The 10,520-nt window shown below is 48.4% G+C and overlaps 1 long non-coding RNA gene across 4 annotated transcripts; it reads left to right on the top strand.

Annotated features, from left to right (window-relative positions):
* Positions 1–404: 404 nt before the first annotated feature.
* Positions 405–10,447, top strand: LOC135304840 (uncharacterized). 4 transcript variants are annotated; one of them, XR_010366061.1, is made up of 4 exons: positions 405–491; positions 1,015–1,424; positions 5,922–6,017; positions 9,080–10,447. It is a non-coding gene; the product is annotated as an uncharacterized LOC135304840 (long non-coding RNA). The 4 variants fall into 4 exon arrangements; XR_010366060.1 differs by having other exon boundaries at positions 416–661; XR_010366062.1 differs by having other exon boundaries at positions 416–1,424; positions 9,083–10,447.
* The last annotated feature ends 73 nt before the right edge of the window (positions 10,448–10,520 follow it).

The following is a 10,520-nucleotide window of genomic DNA, read 5'->3' as shown; positions in this document are numbered from 1 at the left end:
AGGAAGTTTGTGCTGAACAGTTCTGAAGTTTGCACTGTACCTGTGTGGGTTTAGTTTGTAAGAGTTGTCTTTCCTGCAGCCCCTGGTATCTTCAGACTTGAAATTCAACAGGTTGGGGCCGATGACTGAATCTCTCACCGGCTGCATCCCAGCTGGACCCTGTGCAATCCTCACCTCCATGGGGCCTGAATGCTTTCCCCTGCTTAGAGGGAGGGAAAATCAAGGTGCAAACCTGAAATGATCACCTCAGCTTATATAAATGCCATTTTTTAAAACAAATTTGTGACAACTGAAATACCCAGGTGTAGGGTTGTGCTTTATGTGCTGCCCCCTGAGCAGCTGCTGCTGTTTCCACTGATGAAGTCCATGTCCCATGGCCAAGAACCATTGTGCCACAGGTGGTTGGCAATTGCACCATGTCCTCATGCCACACCTCCAGAGATCTGCTACAGCACCTGCTTAAAGACCTGTGACACAAGGAATCCCAAATGGTATGGGGCCAAAGATCTGTTGAGCTGAACCCATGGTGGGGCTTGGTATTTGAGCCTGTTAAAAGATGTAAAAATACTTGGTATTTAGTAGGGTTTTTTTACATCTTTTAACAGCCCACTGTTAGGATAAACTTCTCCCAAGTCAAAAATGGCAGTGTAAGGGAAAAAAGGTAATCTGAGGGTTGCAAAGAAGCAGTTCAGGCAGAACTAAAGCCCTGAACAAATGGACAAAAGTCTTTGCAGTTTTGTTAAACAATGGCTCTGTATCCTCACCTTCTGATCCACGACACGCTCTGCTGCCACAGCTTTAGTGCCAGTCACACCACTCACTCTGCTCCCTGCCAAAAATCCCTTATTGGATGGGTGTCAGGAGAGAAATCGCACAGTCCTGCTGTTCCCTCTGAATTAAACATTTGATTTCCCTGTGTTTTCAGGAAGAACCGTGAACAGCTCACGCTGTGCCTAGTAAGAGTCCACTTAGCAATTGCACTGACTGAGTGTATTTACCCCCTTATCTCCTCAGGCAGAGCCTGTGCCTTCTCCATCGGCAGAATTCAGCATCCCTCACCCACAACCAGGGAGCCAAGGCACACCCCTGGATCTCCACCCACTCTGACCGATGAGGGAACACGAGAGTTCCTAAACTCTTGTATCCCTGCATTTTCCTTGCCTCCTTTCCCTTGACACGGGCCAAAAGCTGGGGAAGCTGTGAGCAGCAAAATTCCAGGTGGGCAGAAGATGGCAGCAACAGCCCAGCAACAGCTCTGCTTCACCGGATAGGGATTTCCTCTCTTCGGGAATACCGGTGTGGTTTTGCAGAGGAGAGGAGACATTTTCACCCCTTTGGGCTTCAGGATTGTGATCAAGAGACACCAGGACTGGAAAATCAAAGGAGATGGCTCAGCATGAAGAGCTTGGTGTGAGAAGGACCATGTAAGCATTACCCATGCATTGAAATGTTCTTCCAGCCTGGGGATCATTGCAGGAGGCTTCCATGGATTTTAGATATTTAGTGCAGGTAGATTTTCTGCACCATCCTCCTGATACAGGTGATGCTGTCCCATGGGAGGTGGTGGGAAATGGGCAGCAAGCACTGAGGAGCAGCAGTGCTAGGACAGTTTTGGGTGGTTTTTTTAGTCTTTGATCATTGCAGGAGGCTTGTGTGGATTTTAGCTTCTGGGTGCAGGTACACGAGGCCTGGAGGATTTTAAGCTTGACATCCCCTTTCTCCAGTGGAAATATTTAGGAAAAATGAGAAACTCACTTTTTTAGAGCTCTGCTTTTTCAAGAACGTGGCAAGTAGATCCTGAGCACCCCACTGTGGTGGGGGTGTAGGCTGGGATGGGCTGGCAGACACTGGAAGTGACATGTGGGAGAGGAGGGAGATGTGAACATCACGCTGCCTTGCATCCTGGATTTCACCTTCCTCTTTTCCTCTATCTTGTGCACTTCTTGCAACATGCACATAACTTGTTTATTCCTGTTCTCAGGAAAGTTCACTGGGATGGGACTTAAAACATCTTTCAGCTGTGCTGCTGCTCCTCCTCTGGAAGGTCTTGGCTGAGTCACCTGTGTAAATTCAGTGTCCACACTTCTTAAAGGGAGCCAAAGTCTCTTTCTTCCTCTTAGTAAAGAGCCTGGAGATGTATCAGTGAAGAGAGGGAACTTTTTCTTACTAATGCAGCATTTAAAGGGGCTAATTTGAAAATAGGACTTATGCTGTTGTAAGGTGTTGCCCAAATACTGTGAAAAATAAGCAGGTTCTCATGTTAAGGAGGTTTTCTGAGCAGAGGGTTTGAAGAGGGGGGCTGGAGGCACAATCAAATTCCCAGAGCAGGGCTTTCTCCAGGGAGTGAAGCTGGTGCCACTACCCTGTCAGTGTTTGTGGAGGGGACAAGGAGAGATCCAAAGTGTGGTGCTGGATAGGGAGATGATTGGAGCTGAAAGAGGGGAGCAGAAGAACAGCAAAGACAGGCAGGGCAGGTACAAGCTGCCTTGAGAAACATGATTTCCTTCCCCAGTGTAAGGGTATTAGATTATCCTCAGTGACCCAGTAAGTGCCACACAAGCCTCTGCAGGGATCACTGTGCTTTGTGGGGCTGCAGAGGAGGGCATGGGGCATCCCAAATGACCAGAAGCTTTGCCAGTTTGGTAGCCTTGAGCATCTCTTCTCCAGGAGGCTTGTCCCAGGATGAACACAAGAGCCTGCAAGAGGGAAGACTCCACCATGCTCTTGCCAGGGCAGTGTTTCATAAAGCTCTTACAACTGAAGCCAAGGAGCATCTTTGGAGTGCTCCAAATGTTGGTATGGGAGCAAAGATCTTCAGTGTTGGGCCTGGGGGGAAAGCAAAGGAAGCCCTGCAGTGGAGCTGAGCTGCAGGCACAGCTGGGGGAGCCAGAGGGTGCTGAAGGAGAGAGATGAATGACAGGGAAAAGAGAATGAGAAAAAAGAAAGGATGCCCTGTCCCAGCCTGGGGGACTTGAGAGGCAACAGGGTCACTGCAGCTCCCAGCACAGCTGGGCATCCCCAGGGGACTGAGCACTGACTGGTGCTTTCAATATTGGGCAAATATAAAAATACTGAGAGTATCTAAGTAGATCTTTGCACCTTCAGTGAACCACACCAGATGAAAATTTTGCAGAGGAGCATTTTGGCTTCCAAAAGCTTGATTTTTTAGATTTTTTTTTCTTTTTTTTGAGAGAGAGAATGTGCCTTTGCAGAAGCCTGCAGTGGTTCCCAGCAGTAAAAAAAAAGGCTGTGTGATGCCATCACAGTGTGTCATCACACCGGTTTTCCCAAAGGGGAAGCCAAACATTCAGGGGCCATGGGTTGAGTCAGAGCTCGCAGAGCCAGGGGATGAGAACCCTGATCTGCTGACTCTCCACCCCAAGTTTAACCACAGCTCTGTCCCTTCCCCTCGGGGGATCCCACACTCCCAAAGCTGCGCGTGATTCTTGAAGAAAACTATTTCAGAGAAAATGATGTGCTTCTTGGGCTGAAACATCTTATAATAACTCTCTGTCCAGAAGGCAGATGGGAATGTATGTGGGGGAGGGAAGATGAGACAAAAAAGTTTAGGAGTGGAGAAATCAGTGTGGCTGTTTCTTAGAGCTGCGACCCTAAGAGGAAGACCAGAGCCCACCCAGCAGGTACTGCTCCACACAGCAGCTGCCTGCCAGAGAGCCAGGCTGGGTTAGGTGTGGCTGTGCCAGCGTGGCTGTCCTGCCCCTGTCATGCCAGGTGTGGGGTGAACTTGGCTGCCTGATTGTTCTGGCAGCACTGATCACACCACCTGTGCATCTTTATCTGGAGTGAAGCAGCGCATTTGCACATGAGCACCCTTTTATCAGGATCAGGAAGAGAGGTGAACTCCTCTCATAAAATCCTGCAAGAGCTCTAAAGGGCAAATGGGAGTGAGACACAGGATCTGTGCCCTGTGCTCAGGGCGGGATGCACAGTAATGAATGGGTGTGAGATTTTCTGTGTATCCCCTTTCTCCTTCAAGGATTAGCTCCAGTAGGTGATATTTTAGTAGAGAGAGTGCCTCTCTTACTAAGGTCATGACCACTAGCCCTGGTGCCTAGTGGTGACGTGAAGGAGAAGGGGAGCAGGCTCAAGCTGAGTGCTGGTACCATTTTTAGATATACCAAGTTGTTACTAGACGTCATGCACAACTGGATTGGAATCCTGCAAAAGGACCATGAACTGCCTCTTCTCTGGGGCAAGTGGATTTTAAAATATCAGCTGTGGTCATGGAAGTGCTGAGACTACACTCCCATAGAAAACACAGAGGTGGGAGGAAAAATACCCAGTGCAGCTCCCAGATGCTCAGTATTTCTCAGGCAAAAATCTGCACCCGTGCACAGGAAGCCCTAAACATTTTGGGCTGTACCTGCAGAGGGGAGTGGGCACTGCACATCTGGGTTTGTGGGAGCACCAGCCATGGTTTGGGAGCCCAGGCTCCTGCAATTCAGGCTGTACATCTGCAGGGCTCTGTGCACACTGTCCTTCACATCTGCCCTTGCCAGGCATCAGCCCTCACCTGTGAGCTCAAGTGGACAACTTGAAAAGCCTTTTGCTGCACTTTGCCACAGGGAGTCTGTCAGCTCATTTCATCCATCAAATAAGCCACACAGCCAGCAGTAATTGCTCCTTGTCTCTGCTGTACAGCCCTGATTAAAAACCAGGGGCACAGCCACCAAGTGTCATCGCTGTGGTGTTTTCTGCCCCGAGGAACAAATGCTGCTTCCCACCAGCTTCCAGCTTCCCTCCCATAAGCAAGGAAGGTCTCACCTGGATGTACCTGCCATGAAAGCAGATGTACCCAACTGGAATGTCTGTGGATGACTGTGCCCCTGCCCAGGACCACTGCCTGGGGGACAGAATGGTGGTTCTTGGCTAGCAGTGTAGCAAACAGGATGGTCAGCCCCACCTTTGAAGCAGCTCAGATACAACTGGAATGAATCCCTTGTGGAACCCTCCTGGCTTCTGCTGAGCTACGACACAGATGGGTCTGGCTCACTGCATGCAGCAAAAGCCACTTAATTACAGCAGCATCTCAATTTATTTGTTTTGGATCATCTTTATTAGCCATCGCTTAAGCTTGTAATTAAGGGAAGAACAGGGATTGTAAAAATTACGAGTCCCATCCTGTGCTGCTGGTCTTCTCCTGTGCTGCAGCAGCTGAGTGTTGCTCCAGTCTGCTCAACACCTTCAGGACTCTCTCCCCTCCTGTATGGACAGCACTGCTATCACCTGTGCTCCAAATTGCCTGCTTTATTCCTTGAAAAGCATGGCTGTATTTTTTTCCTGGGACAATCTTAATTGACTTGGGTAGAATATCTGATGCCCCAAACACCCTGTAGGCACAGTATGAGCAGCAGGTACCTCCTGGGGGTAAAATAAATACTCAGGTAGGTTAGTACTCTCTCACCCACTGAGAGAGAGCATCAGAATCCTTGCAGAGATCCTGCCAGGAAAAACAAAAACCTGAGAACTGAGATTTGAGGGTCACATGGTAACTAAGGGAGCCCAGACCTTCTCCTCAGGAGAGAACAATGCTCAGAAACACAAAGCTACATCACAGCTCTCACTGTGGCTCTTGTCATGTGCTTAAATCCTTGTGCTCAGTGGAGGTGTAGCTGTTCAGGTGCTTCTTCTCAAGTGCCCAAGATGTTTCTGTGATTTTCAGCCTGCCTCTGTAGCACTGTCCCAAATCTCCTCCTCACAATCCTGAATCTTGATGGCACTCTTAGGGCTGCAGGGCTGCTGTGACCAGCACCACACAGCCATTTTCCACCATTCCTGCACTGGGACTCAGTCTTGGTTTGTGCAGCCCATTTCTGGGGTTCCTACATCTTATTTTAAATGTGGCCTGAACAACCACAAGCATGAGCAGAAAGCTTTCATGATCTCTGTGTTTTTAACAGGGACTGAGTATCTCATCCATGTCACTGTGATGGCTTCTCCTGGACCAGGACCCACCATGGCCTGTGGGATAAGCTCTGCTCCCAGGAGGTTCACAGGTGAGTAGAGGGATGCATGTCCAACCCAGCATCTTTGCAGGTGCCCTCACAGTGGGACACAGGGCTGGACTTGGCTTTGAGAGCTGGCAGCTCCACTCAAGCACTTTTGTGTGGTCCAGGAGGAAATTCCCCAAAGTGGCATCCATGCCCTGTAAAACCAGGAGAAGCTCCTGTTTGTGGTGCAAGGGAATGTGCATCAGCAGTCAGGGTCTGCTCACAGGACAGAGGAGAAGCTGGATGTTGTATTTGTGTGTGAGAGAGAGCTGTTAAAAGCTCCAGAGTAGTGTTTTTCCTTTATTTATTCAAACATCTCAGGGAATAATGGGTTGCTGGACTGGGAGGGGAGAGGAGGAGTTTGCTCCTCCTTTCTTCTGAAGCCTCAGCATCTCACAGTGCTCTTGACCTCCACTGTTTGGTGAATGATGCCGTGGTAAATGTGGAAGTGCAGCGTGGAGAACCCCAGGGCTGTGTCTCTAATGAAGAGCCATCTCCAGGCTACACCAAGCCAGGTTATTTGTGTGCTGGTACAGCCTTTGTTTGCAAACAGCAGCCTCTCTAGGTAACCACACAACAGAGCACAAGTGCCTATTTATTTGCATCTGCCTCTGCTCACAACAGTGAAGGAAGGGAACCCATCTGTTTGGGCAAGGGAGAACAAAAATACAGCAGAGGGAAGTTGGTTACATTTGTAATACAGGCAGCCCAGAGAAAGAAATCCATTATTTTAGAGATGTAGATAAATCCAGTGATTACTCTTTGCTCAAAGTTCAAGCCAAGTCATCTAAATGGGAGCCTGAGAGGGAAAATAGAGAAAATAGAGGGAAGATACATCATTCCTTCCTTACTGGCCTCATGTCTTGCTCAAAGACAGAACCCAAACCTCTTTGGCTGAGTTGCAGTCCAGTAAGTGCAGCCTTTCACTGACCCTGTGTCCATCCCACGACCTTTTCTGCACTGACTCACCACAGCATCTGCTGCTGTCACCTCCCCAGTGTCCTGGGGACCAGCTTTAGCACCAAAAAAAGGACCTGTTCAAAGGCTACAATTTTAAATGCCAGTCCTGGGCTGCCTGAAGATGATCCAGCCCATGAAGAGAAAGCTGGCAGGTTTGTAACAGTCTTGCCTTTGCTTGTTATAGTCAGTTGGAGAGTTTTACAGATCTGTTCTGAAGGTTGCTGGAGGCTGGTTATTTTGTTTTAAAGTCAGGGCAGCAGCAGACAGGAATCCACTACTGAAAGGAGAAATTTAAAAAAGAAAAAGTCATTTGGGCTTTAAAGCCAGCTGACTGCTTTTGACAGGCTGAAGGATTTTTTATGTCTGGATATTCCTGACCTGCAAGGTGAGGGGATGTGTTGTCATGGAAGAGGATTTGAGCAGCTCCAGCAGACAGAGAGGAACCTCCACCTTCTTTAACAAGGGTTCTGTGCTGACTTGTGAGAGCCTTTAATCAGACTTCAGGTACCTTGGCATGGCCACATCCAGCCATTCCTTAAGCTTTGTTTCCAAAGAAAAGTTCCAAAATCAGACCTTTCTATGCCAGCACCAGCCTTTCTTCATTTCCCTCATTTCCAAATCCAATGAGGAAGGGAAAAAACTATATTTAGTGCTGCATATGACTTCACATTAACTTTTTATAAAGGGGTTGGGATGAAGGCACATTTCACCCTAAGAACATCCCATTGGAAGGATAAGGTGCTATTATCTCAGGTTGCTCCCTTAGTCTCCTTTGAATAGTTTTGCTCAGGTTGAGAGAACATTTCTCAGCAATTACATAGAAATTGGCTGGTTTGGTGCACTTTGACACATTTTGAAAAAAATATTTGATGTGCCACAAAAGGAGTGACTCAAATGAGGAGGAAAAATGTTTCTCAGCCAGAACAGTCATGGAAGTGAAGAGCTCACAAGGGTTCAGCTGGTGACCCCTCAGCCCGAACTGTCCACAGCATCACCAGGGTTTATATTTGGATGGTGCTCTCCCAAGACTGAGTCATATTTCCTGCCTCAAGTTGCTCCAAAAGGCTGGTGTTTCAGGCAGGGTCCCCATTTCAGTCTGATTCACACAACAGGCAGGAGTGGCCCTTTCTGCTGCTTTCAGGTGGACTTGTATTACCCAGCACATATGAAAATTAGACCCAAGCTGAGTAAACAAATATTGATCTACTCAACCTCAGGTCACAGCTGAGAAGAGCGTTCTGAAGGAGTATATTGAAGGGGCAGGATCACATCAGAGGGTATAAATGCAGGGTGAAATTCAACCCTGCTCCAGGGAGTTTGCAACCTTAGTACAATCAATAGGAGCATCTGAAAACGCTGGTCTCATTTGGGTTACAAAAACCCCGTGTCTCCGCGTGGTTCCTCCTTTAGCAGCTGAGTGTAAGAAAATAATTAATGAACAATCCAGAGGGGCTCGTGGGGCTGTAAGTGGATTGGGATGGGAGCAGAGGCACGGGCTGTTTGAGGGAAAAGGGGGCAGTGGGATAGACTTGTTTGAGATTATTCATGCTGACCCACACCCCAGCATCATTGGGGAATGAGCACTCCTTTCAGATGGTGATTTGCACTGCTGAACGTGCTACGTGGTAATTTTCCAGGTACTTGGCCATTAGACTGGAGGGTTTTTTTAAACGTGCTGGATGAGATGTGATGTCTTGTGAGCACTGGAGGGGAGGCAGCAGAGTGGATTTTTCCCACTGTGGTGAATTAAGTAGGACATGCTGCCTTCCCAAGCAGAGTCCCTGACCTTCCCGTGTCTCTGTAGGGTCACAGTTTATCTGCTAACACCTTACAGAAAAGCCAGAGCTGGCTGGTCTTTCCTCAATGGTCTGAGCTTTCCTCCAAAATCCACACTGTGATTTCAGAGAAAAATTCAGACTATTGAGGTTGGTGTATTCAGACCAATAAGGCTGACTCATTGCAAGCTTCATCCCTGACCAGCAAAGTCTCTGGGATTACCAAGAAAATATTTTCCAGTTAAAGGATGGTTTGGGTCAGAAGGGGCCTTAAGGATCATCCAGTTCCAGCAAACTGTCTAGTCAGATGGGTTTTCCCTGTTTTCTTCCCAGCAGGATACAAGGACAGGAGCAACCATCCATCAAAGCACATTGTCACCAGCGTGGCAGACAGCAAGCCCCAGGTGTGGAAGGGACAAGCTCTCACAAGCTCACATTTTTGGGCCTGGTTCCTGTTTCACGTGGCAGCAGGGCTGGCCTCGACCCGGTGCCTGCCCCAACAGAGCAGGACACGGCAGCTTGGAAGGGACTGTCAGGAGGAGAACAGCTGAGAGCCACAACCATCCCGGCGCGTGTATAAATAGAGACGGAGCTGTTATCCTGATGAAATGAGACCAGATGTTTCTGCCAAATCCCTCCTCTCTGCTAGTGAAAATTATAGTTTAGTTACAGCAGGGCAAAGCAGGCAGCAAAATATTTTCAACCAACTAATGTTGGGAAGTCAAAGGGGCAAAATGCCTCACTGGGGTAGGGGTACCATGCCCTGTGATGCTGCAGGGCTGGATTGGGCATGGTCAGAGTGGGAACCAGAGGAGTCCCTCGCTGCCTTTGTTCCATTTTTCTGCTTCCTATCCCAGTATTAATGGGCTGAGCTTTAAAGCCCATGCTGCGGCCGCTTTTGTGAGGTAGAAATTCAGTGTCAGCACATGTATCCTGGAGGCAGTTGGCACGAGATGAAGGAGGGACGGCAGCAGCAGTTAAAACTGGGCCTTGGCTCTTTAATATTTAACTTTCCCCAGTGCTGGGGTTTTTTTTTAATCAGTTTGTGCATTATCTGCCATCCCCGTTCAAAGAGGGTTTTAGCACAGAGATTTCAGTGCTTAATCCCAGGGGCAGGGAAAGCGGAAGAGTCTCTCTGAAGGTTCCAGGGCTCAATCTGGCCTCAATTACACCAGCCTAAATCAGCAAAGAGTGCCCACCATGGACGTCACTGTGACTGCAACAGGCTGCAGGTAACAGAATTAGGGGTCAGTCCTGCATCTCTCCAGCAGACACCTCTGGTCCCTAAGGCTCCATCCATAAGGGAGTTCCCAGGAAGATCTAAACGTTGTCAGACTGTCTCAGAATAAACGTCCACCCTGGGCAGCAACCAGGGCCTGGCTGTGGCCAGCTGCAGATGCTTAGGAAGGGATATGGGAAGAGGGAGAGTATAAAGTGATCCTTCCTCTGGCATTTCCTCCTGGCTCCTGGTAATCAGCAGTTGAGGGACTTCCTAAGCCGGAGGTTGCATGAATTTGTGTAATCCCTTTTGTTGTTTGGTTGTTTTTTTTTTCCTCATTCATTTATACTTTTGGCCTCCATGACATCCTGTGGCAATAAGTTCCACAATGTAATTATGTGTTGTGTGAAAAAGTACTTCCTTTTGTCTGCTTGAGACCTGGCTCCTGAACATTTCTCTCCATGTTCTTGTGTTGTGAAGAAAAGGGAAAAAGAATTCCAGGTCCATACCAGACCTCTTTCACCTCTCCAGACTTCTCTGTCTTTATTTGCCCCA

This window comes from Passer domesticus, chromosome 7 (assembly GCF_036417665.1).
Source record: "Passer domesticus isolate bPasDom1 chromosome 7, bPasDom1.hap1, whole genome shotgun sequence".
In the NCBI taxonomy this organism is placed as follows: Eukaryota; Metazoa; Chordata; class Aves; order Passeriformes; family Passeridae; genus Passer; species Passer domesticus.
This window is presented reverse-complemented; position numbering and strand designations above follow the sequence as displayed.